An 18199-nucleotide genomic window follows, 5' to 3' on the forward strand; every position below is an offset into this window, starting at 1 on the left:
GAACACACTTAATGTGTTGTAGATATGTGGTAGTAGAGTAGTGGCCTGAGGGAACGCACTTAATGTGTTGTAGGTATGTGGTAGTAGAGTAGTGGCCTGAGGGAACACACTTAATGTGTTGTAGGTATGTGGTAGTAGAGTAGTGGCCTGAGGGAACACACTTAATGTGTTGTAGGTATGTGGTAGTAAACTAGTGACCTGAGGGAACACACTTAATGTGTTGTAGGTATGTGGTAGTAAACTAGTGACCTGAGGGAACACACTTAATGTGTTGTAGGTATGTGGTAGTAAACTAGTGACCTGAGGGAACACACTTAATGTGTTGTAGGTATGTGGTAGTAGAGTAGTGGCCTGAGGGAACGCACTTAATGTGTTGTAGGTATGTGGTAGTAGAGTAGTGGCCTGAGGGAACGCACTTAATGTGTTGTAGGTATGTGGTAGTAGAGTAGTGGCCTGAGGGAACACACTTAATGTGTTGTAGGTATGTGGTAGTAGAGTAGTGGCCTGAGGGAACGCACTTAATGTGTTGTAGGTATGTGGTAGTAGAGTAGTGGCCTGAGGGAACACACTTAATGTGTTGTAGGTATGTGGTAGTAAACTAGTGACCTGAGGGAACACACTTAATGTGTTGTGAAAAGTGTTATGAAATGTAATGTCATGTATTATTTTAAATTGTATATAACTGCCTTAATGTTGCTGGACCCCAGGAAGAGTAGTTGCTGCCTTGGCATCCTTAATAAACACAAATACTTCTAACCACTAGGCTAATAAAGGGCTTGTGTTAGATGAAAATGACAGACCTTTCAAATGTTGGATGGAACATTATCGGCAAGTGAATAGATTCTTACTGTGACATCGCGATAGAGTTGTTAAACGGGAGTGACAAGTGTATTGATATAACGTAAGTATTGTCAAAATTCCACTTTTAACAACCATCAGAATTAGTTTTTTTTTTAAATGGTATGCCAACATACAGTATTAGGTAAAAATTAACAGTAGGCATATTGATTATGTCATGTGAAAATTATATCAAATTTCCACATTTGATGTACAGTCACATTCACTGAGGTTGTCTGAAGAGTGCTATAGAGTTCACAGTCTGGTCATGCCTCATCAGGATTTGTTATTCCCCAATTTACAACAATGTCATCAATATCTTTCCTTTGCCGTACCTCAAACTGTCATGATTACCAGCTGAGATAAACTTTAATGAGTTGATTTTATTCCTGGCTCAGAGTTTGTCTGGGAGTTTTGTTGTCTTAAAGTTGGGTTTTAACAGTATTCCTAGGAACTTTTCTTTGTGGATACGGGGCCTTGAGTTCCAAAGAACAGGGGTCGGCAACAAGCGAAAACAGACCCGCAAGTACATGTTTTGGCCCTCTAAAGTTTTGAGCCTATAGTTGATCTACTGTAGCCTATAGTTGATCTACTGTAGCCTATAGTCGATCTACTGTAGCCTATAGTTGATCTACTGTAGCCTATAGTCGATCTACTGTAGCCTATAGCTGATCTACTGTAGCCTATAGATGATCTACTGTAGCCTATAGTTGATCTACTGTAGCCTATAGTTGATCTACTGTAGCCTATAGTCGATCTACTGTAGCCTATAGCTGATCTACTGTAGCCTATAGATGATCTACTGTAGCCTATAGTTGATCTACTGTAGCCTATAGATGATCTACTGTAGCCTATAGATGATCTACTGTAGCCTATAGATGATCTACTGTAGCCTATAGATGATCTACTGTAGCCTATAGTTGATCTACTGTAGCCTATAGATGATCTACTGTAGCCTATAGTTGATCTACTGTAGCCTATAGATGATCTACTGTAGCCTATAGTTGATCTACTGTAGCCTATAGTCGATCTACTGTAGCCTATAGCTGATCTACTGTAGCCTATAGATGATCTACTGTAGCCTATAGTTGATCTACTGTAGCCTATAGATGATCTACTGTAGCCTATAGTTGATCTACTGTAGCCTATAGATGATCTACTGTAGCCTATAGTTGATCTACTGTAGCCTATAGATGATCTACTGTAGCCTATAGTTGATCTACTGTAGCCTATAGATGATCTACTGTAGCCTATAGATGATCTATTGTAGCCTATAGATGATCTACTGTAGCCTATAGTTGATCTACTGTAGCCTATAGATGATCTACTGTAGCCTATAATTGATATACTGTAGCCTATAGATGATCTACTGTAGTCTATAGTTGATCTACTGTAGCCTATAGTTGATCTACTGTAGCCTATAGTTGATCTACTGTAGCCTATAGTTGATCTACTGTAGCCTATAGTCGATCTACTGTAGCCTATAGTTGATCTACTGTAGCCTATAGATGATCTACTGTAGCCTATAGTTGATCTACTGTAGCCTATAGATGATCTACTGTAGCCTATAGTTGATCTACTGTAGCCTATAGTTGATCTACTGTAGCCTATAGATGATCTACTGTAGCCTATAGTTGATCTACTGTAGCCTATAGATGATCTACTGTAGCCTATAGTTGATCTACTGTAGCCTATAGATGATCTACTCTAGCTTATAGTTGATCTACTGTAGCCTATAGATGATCTACTGTAGCCTATAGTTGATCTACTGTAGCCTATAGTTGATCTACTGTAGCCTATAGATGATCTACTGTAGCCTATAGTTGATCTACTGTAGCCTATAGATGATCTAATGTAGCCTATAGATGATCTACTGTAGCCTATAGTTGATCTACTGTAGCCTATAGATGATCTACTGTAGCCTATAGTTGATCTACTGTAGCCTATAGTTGATCTACTGTAGCCTATAGATGATCTACTGTAGCCTATAGTTGATCTACTGTAGCCTATACTAGTGCACAGCTTCATTTCTCAGAAGCTCCTTGGACTTTCCCAAAGTTCCCAGGTTTTCCAGAAATCCTGGTTAGAGATTTCTGATTTCCTGCTTAATCTCTCCTGATACCAGGAATCATTCAACCCAGTTTTCTGTAAAACCTGGGAATTTTTGGAAGGTTACAGGAATTTTGCAACTCTAAAAGCTCCCATGGAAATCAACTGTGCAATGTCATGGTCCGTTTGGTTCTGGTCAGAGAAGTGGTTAAAAAAAACAAAGACGTCTGACTGCTGCTAGGAAAGCAATCACTCAGCTTTTCTTGGATCTCGTTCATCTGTAAAGGGGTTAATAGGGCAGACGGATCATTTTCCGTTCCTCCTCAAGTCAAGGTGTTGAGCTAGCAGAAAGGACTGACTCATTACTAAATGTCTAAGGCACAGGTTAGGGCCCAGCAATAATGGCCAAGCACCAATAATAATCGCCCAGCGAAGGGACATCTGCCATCTAACCATTATTTGGGATTCAGATTACTTCAGCTGACCGTTCCTTCTGCTAGGTTAACTTGCCACCCCAGTGTACACATTGGCATGCAGTACATGCTCATTGCCATCACACTGACTGTAGTCTGGCTTGTAGTGCTATTTATTGCCATCACTAATAAAAACCCATTACTGTGTTTATGTATCGCACAAGATATATAAAGCAAGGACAACCTCGGGGTGACATTAGCTTTTGCCTTGTCATTAAGGGGTATTGTGTGTAGATTGATGAGGGAAAGAAACAATTTCATCCATTTTAGAATAGGGTTGAAACGTAACAAAATGTGGAAAAGGGGAGGGGTCTAAAAATAACTGTGATGCACTGTGATGTAATACAGGTACAAACCTGGGTGTTATTATACATTCAGAACTACATTTCCAATCACACATTAGGAATGTGATCAAAATAGCTTTTTACCACCTGAGGAACACTGCTAATGTGCCCCTGTTTCCCTCTCAGGCTGATACAAAGAGACTTTTTATTACAAGTAGGCTTGAATACTGTAATGCTTTCCTGTCTGGTCACCCAAGAAAGCCATTGGTCAACTGCAAAACATACAGAATTCTGCAGCACAGGTACTGACCAAGACCAGACAGAGAACGCACATTACACCGATTTTAAGGTCTCTGCACTGTGAGTTTTAGAATACATTTTAAGATTCTTCTATAGGTTTTAAATCAATCCACGACTGTGCGCCCCAATACATCAAATCAAATCAAATGTATTTATATAGCCCTTCGTACATCAGCTGATATCTCAAAGTGCTGTACAGAAACCCAGCCTAAAACCCCAAACAGCAAGCAATGCAGGTGTAGAAGCATTTAAGTTATGTAACCAGTAGTTCCCTCAGGTCCTCTGGCACTGACCTTTTAACTATCCCAAAGCCGAGGACCAAGAGGCATGGAGAGACAGCCTTTAGTTACAGTGTCCCCAGCCTGGAATAGCCTGCCAGAAAACCTGAGGGGGTCGAAGCTGTGGACATATTTAAAAGAGAGCTTAAATCACACTTTTTTTTAGCTTTGAACCTTTTTATCCTCTTATGTTTGTTGTGTAGTAAATATTTAAAAAATATATTTTCATTATTTTTATTTATTTTATACTGTGAAGCACATTGTGCTGCATTCCATGTCTGAAATGTGCTGTATAAATAAAGCTTGATTTTATTTATTGATACACCATCCAAAGTGTAATTAATAACTTCAACCTGCTCAAAGGGATATTCAATGTCAATTTTATATATGTATCTATCAATAGGTGCCCTTCTTTGCAAGGCATTGGAAAATCCCCCTGGTCTTTGTAGTTAAATCTGTGTTTGAAATTCACCACTCGACCTTATAATTATATGTGTGGGGTACAGAGATGAGATAGTCATTCAAAAACCCTGTTAAACACTAGTATTGCACACAGAGTGAGTCCAAGCAACTTATTATGTGACTTGTTAAGCACAAAAACATGGCCAGACACTATGCTCTTAACAGACACATGTCTTTAATGATAGTTTACATCCCAAATGGCAACCTATTCCCTATATAGTACACTACTTTTAACTAGGGATTTGGTATAGTCAGGGTGCCATTTTGGGACACACCCTAAGTTTGCCAAAAGGCCCTTACAGCCAGGGGTATTAAACCTGCAGAGGGGAACCCATTTTTGTGCCAGAATCTCTGGGGACCCCTTTTTTTTACAGAATTTCTGTCGACCGCACCCCACCCCAAATTTAACAACACCTTTGAAATCTCTAAACGTAGATTTTCACATTAACAAATAACCTTCAATTCATTACATTTTCATCTCTCTTACGAAAACTGAGAGAATAAATAAATACTTTAATCTCAACCCCAGAAATATATTTTAATAAAAAAAGTTTATAAATTAATTTCACTCCCCCCAAAATATATATATATATTTTACGACCCCACTGCAATTCCCTCGGCAACCCAACTCATGACCCCGACTTCGAATAACACTGCTTTATACTGTATGCGATTCTGCTGGTTAGACCTGCAGTTTGCAAACACAGGCACCTGAACAGAGTGTCCCATTTCCAGGACCAGGGAGGCAAGCAGGAGAGACTTTATACCATCCCCTGAGAACACGCATGGTAAGTCATGTTTTATTCAGTGAGTGTCTGAATGAGCTCCCTCTGCTCCCTACAGTTCATCAGGACTGCACATACTGGAGGAGAGAAAGGTTTGATCAGGACTGGGGGATTCCTGGTGAGATCACCTACTAAGATGCTTCATAACCGTATGCATGCCGGCGTACACACACACACACACACACACACACACACACACACACACACACACACACACACACACACACACACACACACACACACACACACACACACACACACACACACACACACACACACACACACACACACACACACACACACACACATCATATCCCCTCTGTGGAGCCCATGGCTAAGTAGCAACAGACAGGGTGTAGTAACTATTCATTAGTTTATGTTGTTGCTTTGCTTGGAGGCCTAATGAGCTACTGGACCTTAAATGGATTGTTCACTTGAGACAAATCGATACAGCCTACGGATTGGCTAGGCTGGCGGTGCAGGGAGGGAGAGATGGGGGAGGTTTCTGGTCTGAGGAAGTTTCCAAAACCATTAGCCATCATGACAATTATACATATTTTACAATACAAATTGACAATTGTATTAATAAAATGCCAATAGCAATGGCAGAAATTCTATCTCTGCCATCGATGTCAGTTACAACCTTAGACTGGCGATACTGTATATGGCCAAAGTCGGTTTCTCTGCTATATTTTATACTATTGGGGTTGGAAGGGAAAGGAGGAAGGGGAGGCAGGCTGCTGTCCAGAGGGAGGGAAAGGAGGAAGGGGAGGCAGGCTGCTGTCCAGAGGAAGGGAAAGGAGGAAGGGGAGGCAGGCTGCTGTCCAGAGGGAGGGAAAGGAGGAAGGGGAGGCAGGCTGCTGTCCAGAGGAAGGGAAGGGAGGAAGGGGAGGCAGGCTGCTGTCCAGAGGAAGGGAAAGGAGGAAGGGGAGGCAGGCTGCTGTCCAGAGGAAGGGAAAGGAGGAAGGGGAGGCAGGCTGCTGTCCAGAGGGAGGGAAAGGAGGAAGGGGAGGCAGGCTGCTGTCCAGAGGGAGGGAAAGGAGGAAGGGGAGGCAGGCTGCTGTCCAGAGGAAGGGAAAGGAGGAAGGGGAGGCAGGCTGCTGTCCAGAGGAAGGGAAAGGAGGAAGGGGAGGCAGGCTGCTGTCCAGAGGAAGGGAAAGGAGGAAGGGGAGGCAGGCTGCTGTCCAGAGGGAGGGAAAGGAGGAAGGGGAGGCAGGCTGCTGTCCAGAGGGGAGGGAAAGGAGGAAGGGGAGGCAGGCTGCTGTCCAGAGGAAGGGAAAGGAGGAAGGGGAGGCAGGCTGCTGTCCAGAGGAAGGGAAAGGAGGAAGGGGAGGCAGGCTGCTGTCCAGAGGAAGGGAAAGGAGGAAGGGGAGGCAGGCTGCTGTCCAGAGGGAGGGAAAGGAGGAAGGGGAGGCAGGCTGCTGTCCAGAGGAAGGGAAAGGAGGAAGGGGAGGCAGGCTGCTGTCCAGAGGAAGGGAAAGGAGGAAGGGGAGGCAGGCTGCTGTCCAGAGGAAGGGAAAGGAGGAAGGGGAGGCAGGCTGCTGTCCAGAGGAAGGGAAAGGAGGAAGGGGAGGCAGGCTGCTGTCCAGAGGAAGGGAAAGGAGGAAGGGGAGGCAGGCTGCTGTCCAGAGGAAGGGAAAGGAGGAAGGGGAGGCAGGCTGCTGTCCAGAGGGAGGGAAAGGAGGAAGGGGAGGCAGGCTGCTGTCCAGAGGAAGGGAAAGGAGGAAGGGGAGGCGGCTGCTGTCCAGAGGAAGGGAAAGGAGGAAGGGGAGGCAGGCTGCTGTCCAGAGGGAGGGAAAGGAGGAAGGGGAGGCAGGCTGCTGTCCAGAGGAAGGGAAAGGAGGAAGGGGAGGCAGGCTGCTGTCCAGAGGAAGGGAAAGGAGGAAGGGGAGGCAGGCTGCTGTCCAGAGGGAGGGAAAGGAGGAAGGGGAGGCAGGCTGCTGTCCAGAGGAAGGGAAAGGAGGAAGGGGAGGCAGGCTGCTGTCCAGAGGAAGGGAAAGGAGGAAGGGGAGGCAGGCTGCTGTCCAGAGGAAGGGAAAGGAGGAAGGGGAGGCAGGCTGCTGTCCAGAGGAAGGGAAAGGAGGAAGGGGAGGCAGGCTGCTGTCCAGAGGAAGGGAAAGGAGGAAGGGGAGGCAGGCTGCTGTCCAGAGGGAGGGAAAGGAGGAAGGGGAGGCAGGCTGCTGTCCAGAGGGAGGGAAAGGGAAAACATTGTAAAATGAATGTGCTCAGTGGGAGCATAACCCCCCCCCATCCGTCCGTCCGTCTCCCTCCCTCCCTCCCTCCCAAATCCATCCACGTCCTCTCGGCTTCTGGCTGCCTCGCCATTAAATCATATTCCACCACCACATTTCCTCATTTAATATTTGCTTTAATCTTTTAAGATCAATTGCCCCGCAGCCCCAAAAACACTTTTTACAGTGGTTTAAGGGGGCCACTGGAGGAACAACTGTTCATTGGGCCCACAGCTCATGTCGACCTCAGTGATTGACTGCCTCACTCCATAGGTGATTTGGCCAACCTACTGTCAAGCCTGTAATTGTTGGTGGTGGTGGTTGTGATTCGTGGACAAAGGGTTCAGATGGGAGCTCTGCCTCTGACCTCTGACAGCATTGTTATTGATGACCACATAGTTATTGATGACTACATTGTTATTGATGACTACATTGTTATTGATGACTACATTGTTATTGATGACCACATAGTTATTGATGACTACATTGTTATTGATGACTACATTGTTATTGATGACTACATAGTTATTGATGACTACATTGTTATTGATGACCACATAGTTATTGATGACTACATTGTTATTGATGACTACATTGTTATTGATGACTACATTGTTATTGATTATTAATGACTACAGTGTTATTGATGATTACATTGTTATTGATGACTACATTGTTATTGATGACTACATAGTTATTGATGACTACATAGTTATTGATTATTGATGACTACATAGTTATTGATTATTAATGACTACATTGTTATTGATTATTAATGACTACATTGTTATTGATGACTACATAGTTATTGATTATTAATGACTACATAGTTATTGATTATTGATTACTACATTGTTATTGATGACTACATAGTTATTGATTATTAATGACTACATAGTTATTTATGACAACATTGTTATTAATTATTGATGACTACATTGTTATTGATTATTGATTACTACATTGTTATTGATGACTACATAGTTATTGATGACTTCATTGTTATTGATTACTACATTGTTATTGATGACTACATAGTTATTGATGACTTCATTGTTATTGATTATTGATGACTACATAGTTATTGATGACTACATTGTTATTGATTATTGATGACTACATTGTTATTGATGACTACATAGTTATTGATGACTTCATTGTTATTGATTACTACATTGTTATTGATGACTACATAGTTATTGATGACTTCATTGTTATTGATTATTGATGACTACATAGTTATTGATGACTACATTGTTATTGATTATTGATGACTACATTGTTATTGATGACTACATAGTTATTGATGACTTCATTGTTATTGATTATTGATGACTACATAGTAATTGATTATTGATGACTACATAGTTATTGATGACTACACAGTTATTGATCACTACATTGTTATTGATTATTGATGCCTACATTGTTATTGATTACTACATAGTTATTGATGACTTCATTGTTATTGATTATTGATGACTACATAGTTATTGATGACTACATTGTTATTGATTATTGATGACTACATTGTTATTGATGACTACATAGTTATTGATGACTTCATTGTTATTGATTACTACATTGTTATTGATGACTACATAGTTATTGATGACTTCATTGTTATTGATTATTGATGACTACATAGTTATTGATGACTACATTGTTATTGATTATTGATGACTACATTGTTATTGATGACTACATAGTTATTGATGACTTCATTGTTATTGATTATTGATGACTACATAGTTATTGATGACTACATTGTTATTGATGACTACATAGTTATTGATGACTTCATTGTTATTGATTATTGATGACTACATAGTTATTGATGACTACATTGTTATTGATTATTGATGACTACATTGTTATTGATGACTACATAGTTATTGATGACTTCATTGTTATTGATTATTGATTACTACATTGTTATTGATGACTACATAGTTATTGATTATTAATGACTACATAGTTATTTATGACAACATTGTTATTAATTATTGATGACTACATTGTTATTGATTATTGATTACTACATTGTTATTGATGACTACATAGTTATTGATGACTTCATTGTTATTGATTACTACATTGTTATTGATGACTACATAGTTATTGATGACTTCATTGTTATTGATTATTGATGACTACATAGTTATTGATGACTACATTGTTATTGATTATTGATGACTACATTGTTATTGATGACTACATAGTTATTGATGACTTCATTGTTATTGATTATTGATGACTACATAGTAATTGATTATTGATGACTACATAGTTATTGATGACTACACAGTTATTGATCACTACATTGTTATTGATTATTGATGCCTACATTGTTATTGATTACTACATAGTTATTGATGACTTCATTGTTATTGATAATTGATGACTACATAGTTATTGATGACTACATTGTTATTGATTATTGATGACTACATTGTTATTGATGACTACATAGTTATTGATGACTTCATTGTTATTGATTACTTCATTGTTATTGATGACTACATAGTTATTGATGACTTCATTGTTATTGATTATTGATGACTACATAGTTATTGATGACTACATTGTTATTGATGACTACATAGTTATTGATGACTTCATTGTTATTGATTATTGATGACTACATAGTTATTGATGACTACATTGTTATTGATTATTGATGACTACATTGTTATTGATGACTACATAGTTATTGATGACTTCATTGTTATTGATTATTGATGACTACATAGTAATTGATTATTGATGACTACATAGTTATTGATGACTACATAGTTATTGATCACTACATTGTTATTGATTATTGATGCCTACATTGTTATTGATTACTACATAGTTATTGATGACTACATAGTAATTGATTATTGATGACTACATAGTTATTGATGACTACACAGTTATTGATGACTACATAGTAATTGATTATTGATGACTACATAGTTATTGATGACTACACAGTTATTGATCACTACATTGTTATTGATTATTGATGCCTACATTGTTATTGATTACTACATAGTTATTGATGACTACATAGTTATTGATGACTTCATTGTTATTGATTATTGATGACTACATAGTTATTGATTATTGATGACTACATAGTTATTGATGACTACATTGTTATTGATTATTGATTATTATTATATTTACTACATTGTTATTGATGACTACATTGTTATTGATGACTACATTGTTATTGATTATTGATGACTACATAGTTATTGATGACTACATTGTTATTGATGACTACATTGTTATTGATTACTACATTGTTATTGATTACGACATTGTTATTGATTACTACATAGTTATTGATGACTACATTGTTATTGATGACTACATTGTTATTGATTATTGATGACTACATAGTTATTGATGACTACATTGTTATTGATGACTACATTGTTATTGATTATTGATGACTACATAGTTATTGATGACTACATTGTTATTGATGACTACATTGTTATTGATTACGACATTGTTGGAGTTAGAATGACAAAAAAGGCATTCCACTGTACTTGTGCATGTGACATAAACGTGACACTTAATCTAGCACACCTGATTCTAATAATTAGCTGGTTTATCAAATTAATCAGGTTAGTTACAACTGGGGTCGGAGTGAAACCCTACAGGACGGCAACGCACCAGGAACAGGGATGGAGAGCCCTTATATAGTAGGTGATTTGGGATTCATTGCCCACTACAGTCTGACACTAAGTCATACGAGTGCTGCTGTAGCGCACAGGGATGTGTGAATCTTACTCCTCAGCCTGAAGTGTCACCACTTGGTCCGCCAAATTACTAGCTTTTCGCGTGGCGCCGACTGGAAAGACGCTTCAGGTGGGCGACTACGTGCTGAGCAAAGGCAGAGTCCTGTGTACACCGAATCAGGAGGAAGTGGTACTTGCTAAACAAGCAGAGTGACGTCCTTTACATTCCCTCCCATGGCATCATTTATCAAATGAAAAGAAGCCATTTACCACAGAGGCTCCATAGTTCATTTTACCGTTCTCTCTACCATATATAGAGTCCTATGATCGCTGCCTGCATGTATATTTGAGTGTTTAGTTTTCATTTGGCAGGAGCAATATTTTCTTATTATTACAACCCAAGATTTATCTTCACAGTAATTGCTGCTCCTAGTCTCCACGAATCAGCCTGAATATTTAGAAGACCACTATAATAAGACTGTATTCAAATTGTTATCTCCTCGTTCTGTGCCTATAATGTGAAAAAAATACATAATAATATTATGGCTGAAGAACAAGCACACCACAGCTCTTATAAGCAGCATCGGCTAAGTCTGAAGTGCTCCTGAATAGGACTTCCTGAATAGGTATCTGCATGAGAAGCATTGTGCAAGCACAAACTATTACAATGCATGCAGCCATTGAGTGTATCTGCCCTTCATGGAAAGAGTGAGACATTTTCTCAGAAGGCATAGCTGAAAGGCTTGATTCATATTTTTGAATATGAAGCATATAACATATAACATATATTTGCATACTTTCAGTTCCATTTCCATTTTCAAGTGGGAGTGAATAGGCCAGAGAGATTCTGCAAGGGAAGTAAGTGTGGATACTGGATATAATCTGCAAAGAAAAACTCTCTCTCTGTACGGTCTCTCTCTCTCTCTCTCTCTCTCTCTCTCTCTCACGCTCTCTCGCTCTCTCTCTCTCTAAGATGCTGTGTGCCACAGGATTGAAGTAGCAGTATCTAATGAACAGAGTGTCAGTCTGACAGAGGTAAGCACAAAGGTCAACAGGCTCTTAATGACACTAGCCAACAGTATGTCTGAATCCAGAGACCAATGATACAACAATAACAGCAGCATATTTAACAGTATGTCTGAATCCAGGGACCAATGATACAACAATAACAGCAGCATATTTAACAGTATGTCTGAATCCAGGGACCAATGATACAACAATAACAGCAGCATATTTAACAGTATGTCTGAATCCAGAGACCAATGATACAACAATAACAGCAGCATATTTAACAGTATGTCTGAATCCAGAGACCAATGATACAACAATAACAGCAGCATATTTAACAGTATGTCTGAATCCAGGGACCAATGATACAACAATAACAGCAGCATATTTAACAGTATGTCTGAATCCAGAGACCAATGATACAACAATAACAGCAGCATATTTAACAGTATGTCTGAATCCAGGGACCAATGATACAACAATAACAGCAGCATATTTAACAGTATGTCTGAATCCAGAGACCAATGATACAACAATAACAGCAGCATATTTAACAGTATGTCTGAATCCAGAGACCAATGATACAACAATAACAGCAGCATATTTAACAGTATGTCTGAATCCAGGGACCAATGATACAACAATAACAGCAGCATATTTAACAGTATGTCTGAATCCAGGGACCAATGATACAACAATAACAGCAGCATATTTAACAGTATGTCTGAATCCAGAGACCAATGATACAACAATAACAGCAGCATATTTAACAGTATGTCTGAATCCAGAAACCATAATACAACAATAACAAACCAATGAATACAACAATAACAGCAGCATATTTAACAGTATGTCTGAATCCAGGACCAATGATACAACAATTTAACACAACAATAACAGCAGCATATTTAACAGTATGTCTGAATCCAGGGACCAATGATACAACAATAACAGCAGCATATTTAACAGTATGTCTGAATCCAGGGACCAATGATACAACAATAACAGCAGCATATTTAACAGTATGTCTGAATCCAGGGACCAATGATACAACAATAACAGCAGCATATTTAACAGTATGTCTGAATCCAGGACCAATGATACAACAATAACAGCAGCATATTTAACAGTATGTCTGAATCCAGGGACCAATGATACAACAATAACAGCAGCATATTTAACAGTATGTCTGAATCCAGGGACCAATGATACAACAATAACAGCAGCATATTTAACAGTATGTCTGAATCCAGGGACCAATGATACAACAATAACAGCAGCATATTTAACAGTATGTCTGAATCCAGGGACCAATGATACAACAATAACAGCAGCATATTTAACAGTATGTCTGAATCCAGGGACCAATGATACAACAATAACAGCAGCATATTTAACAGTATGTCTGAATCCAGGGACCAATGATACAACAATAACAGCAGCATATTTAACAGTATGTCTACAACAATAACAGCAGCATATTTAACCAGGGACCAATGATACAACAATAACAGCAGCATATTTAACAGTATGTCTGAATCCAGGGACCAATGATACAACAATAACAGCAGCATATTTAACAGTATGTCTGAATCCAGGGACCAATGATACAACAATAACAGCAGCATATTTAACAGTATGTCTGAATCCAGGGACCAATGATACAACAATAACAGCAGCATATTTAACAGTATGTCTGAATCCAGGGACCAATGATACAACAATAACAGCAGCATATTTAACAGTATGTCTGAATCCAGGGACCAATGATACAACAATAACAGCAGCATATTTAACAGTATGTCTGAATCCAGGGACCAATGATACAACAATAACAGCAGCATATTTAACAGTATGTCTGAATCCAGGGACCAATGATACAACAATAACAGCAGCATATTTAACAGTATGTCTGAATCCAGGGACCAATGATACAACAATAACAGCAGCATATTTAACAGTATGTCTGAATCCAGAGACCAATGATACAACAATAACAGCAGCATATTTAACAGTATGTCTGAATCCAGAGACCAATGATACAACAATAACAGCAGCATATTTAACAGTATGTCTGAATCCAGGGACCAATGATACAACAATAACAGCAGCATATTTAACAGTATGTCTGAATCCAGAGACCAATGATACAACAATAACAGCAGCATATTTAACAGTATGTCTGAATCCAGTAGACCAATGATACAACAATAACAGCAGCATATTTAACAGTATGTCTGAATCCAGAGACCAATGATACAACAATAACAGCAGCATATTTAACAGTATGTCTGAATCCAGAGACCAATGATACAACAATAACAGCAGCATATTTAACAGTATGTCTGAATCCAGAGACCAATGATACAACAATAACAGCAGCATATTTAACAGTATGTCTGAATCCAGAGACCAATGATACAACAATAACAGCAGCATATTTAACAGTATGTCTGAATCCAGAGACCAATGATACAACAATAACAGCAGCATATTTAACAGTATGTCTGAATCCAGAGACCAATGATACAACAATAACAGCAGCATATTTAACAGTATGTCTGAATCCAGAGACCAATGATACAACAATAACAGCAGCATATTTAACAGTATGTCTGAATCCAGGGACCAATGATACAACAATAACAGCAGCATATTTAACAGTATGTCTGAATCCAGAGACCAATGATACAACAATAACAGCAGCATATTTAACAGTATGTCTGAATCCAGGGACCAATGATACAACAATAACAGCAGCATATTTAACAGTATGTCTGAATCCAGAGACCAATGATACAACAATAACAGCAGCATATTTAACAGTATGTCTGAATCCAGGGACCAATGATACAACAATAACAGCAGCATATTTAACAGTATGTCTGAATCCAGGGACCAATGATACAACAATAACAGCAGCATATTTAACAGTATGTCTGAATCCAGGGACCAATGATACAACAATAACAGCAGCATATTTAACAGTATGTCTGAATCCAGGGACCAATGATACAACAATAACAGCAGCATATTTAACAGTATGTCTGAATCCAGGACCAATGACAATAACAGCAGCAATTTGATACAACAATGATACAACAAACAGCAATAACAGCAGCATATTTAACAGTATGTCTGAATCCAGGGACCAATGATACAACAATAACAGCAGCATATTTAACAGTATGTCTGAATCCAGAGACCAATGATACAACAATAACAGCAGCATATTTAACAGTATGTCTGAATCCAGGGACCAATGATACAACAATAACAGCAGCATATTTAACAGTATGTCTGAATCCAGGGACCAATGATACAACAATAACAGCAGCATATTTAACAGTATGTCTGAATCCAGGGACCAATGATACAACAATAACAGCAGCATATTTAACAGTATGTCTGAATCCAGAGACCAATGATACAACAATAACAGCAGCATATTTAACAGTATGTCTGAATCCAGGGACCAATGATACAACAATAACAGCAGCATATTTAACAGTATGTCTGAATCCAGGGACCAATGATACAACAATAACAGCAGCATATTTAACAGTATGTCTGAATCCAGAGACCAATGATACAACAATAACAGCAGCATATTTAACAGTATGTCTGAATCCAGAGACCAATGATACAACAATAACAGCAGCATATTTAACAGTATGTCTGAATCCAGAGACCAATGATACAACAATAACAGCAGCATATTTAACAGTATGTCTGAATCCAGAGACCAATGATACAACAATAACAGCAGCATATTTAACAGTATGTCTGAATCCAGAGACCAATGATACAACAATAACAGCAGCATATTTAACAGTATGTCTGAATCCAGAGACCAATGATACAACAATAACAGCAGCATATTTAACAGTATGTCTGAATCCAGAGACCAATGATACAACAATAACAGCAGCATATTTAACAGTATGTCTGAATCCAGGACCAATGATACAACAATAACAGCAGCATATTTAACAGTATGTCAATCCAGAGACCAATGATACAACAATAACAGCAGCATATTTAACAGTATGTCTGAATCCAGGGACCAATGATACAACAATAACAGCAGCATATTTAACAGTATGTCTGAATCCAGAGACCAATGATTAACAGCATATTTAACAGTATGTCTGAATCCAGAGACCAATGATACAACAATAACAGCAGCATATTTAACAGTATGTCTGAATCCAGAGACCAATGATACAACAATAACAGCAGCATATTTAACAGTATGTCTGAATCCAGGGACCAATGATACAACAATAACAGCAGCATATTTAACAGTATGTCTGAATCCAGAGACCAATGATACAACAATAACAGCAGCATATTTAACAGTATGTCTGAATCCAGGACCAATGATACAACAATAACAGCAGCATATTTAACAGTATGTCTGAATCCAGAGACCAATGATACAACAATAACAGCAGCATATTTAACAGTATGTCTGAATCCAGAGACCAATGATACAACAATAACAGCAGCATATTTAACAGTATGTCTGAATCCAGGGACCAATGATACAACAATAACAGCAGCATATTTAACAGTATGTCTGAATCCAGAGACCAATGATACAACAATAACAGCAGCATATTTAACAGTATGTCTGAATCCAGGGACCAATGATACAACAATAACAGCAGCATATTTAACAGTATGTCTGAATCCAGGGACCAATGATACAACAATAACAGCAGCATATTTAACAGTATGTCTGAACAGGGACCAATGATACAACAATAACAGCAGCATATTTAACAGTATGTCTGAATCCAGGACCAATGATACAACAATAACAGCAGCATATTTAACAGTATGTCTGAATCCAGGGACCAATGATACAACAATAACAGCAGCATATTTAACAGTATGTCTGAATCCAGGACCAATGATACAACAATAACAGCAGCATATTTAACAGTATGTCTGAATCCAGAGACCAATGATACAACAATAACAGCAGCATATTTAACAGTATGTCTGAATCCAGAGACCAATGATACAACAATAACAGCAGCATATTTAACAGTATGTCTGAATCCAGGGACCAATGATACAACAATAACAGCAGCATATTTAACAGTATGTCTGAATCCAGAGACCAATGATACAACAATAACAGCAGCATATTTAACAGTATGTCTGAATCCAGAGACCAATGATACAACAATAACAGCAGCATATTTAACAGTATGTCTGAATCCAGAGACCAATGATACAACAATAACAGCAGCATATTTAACAGTATGTCTGAATCCAGGGACCAATGATACAACAATAACAGCAGCATATTTAACAGTATGTCTGAATCCAGGGACCAATGATACAACAATAACAGCAGCATATTTAACAGTATGTCTGAATCCAGGGACCAATGATACAACAATAACAGCAGCATATTTAACAGTATGTCTGAATCCAGGGACCAATGATACAACAATAACAGCAGCATATTTAACAGTATGTCTGAATCCAGAGACCAATGACCAATGCATATTTAACAGTATGTCAATACCAATGATACAACAATAACAGCAGCATATTTAACAGTATGTCTGAATCCAGGGACCAATGATACAACAATAACAGCAGCATATTTAACAGTATGTCTGAATCCAGGGACCAATGATACAACAATAACAGCAGCATATTTAACAGTATGTCTGAATCCAGAGACCAATGATACAACAATAACAGCAGCATATTTAACAGTATGTCTGAATCC

At 38.6% G+C, this 18199-nt stretch overlaps 1 protein-coding gene across 3 annotated transcripts in view; it reads right to left on the bottom strand.

Moving 5' to 3' along the window:
* LOC118392863 (glutamate receptor ionotropic, delta-2-like) overlaps positions 1–18199 on the bottom strand; it is a 716766-nt gene that overhangs the window by 555190 nt on the left and 143377 nt on the right. The gene's annotated exons all lie outside the window — the stretch shown is intronic.

Source organism: Oncorhynchus keta, chromosome 14, assembly GCF_023373465.1.
Source record: "Oncorhynchus keta strain PuntledgeMale-10-30-2019 chromosome 14, Oket_V2, whole genome shotgun sequence".
Lineage (NCBI taxonomy): Eukaryota > Metazoa > Chordata > Actinopteri > Salmoniformes > Salmonidae > Oncorhynchus > Oncorhynchus keta.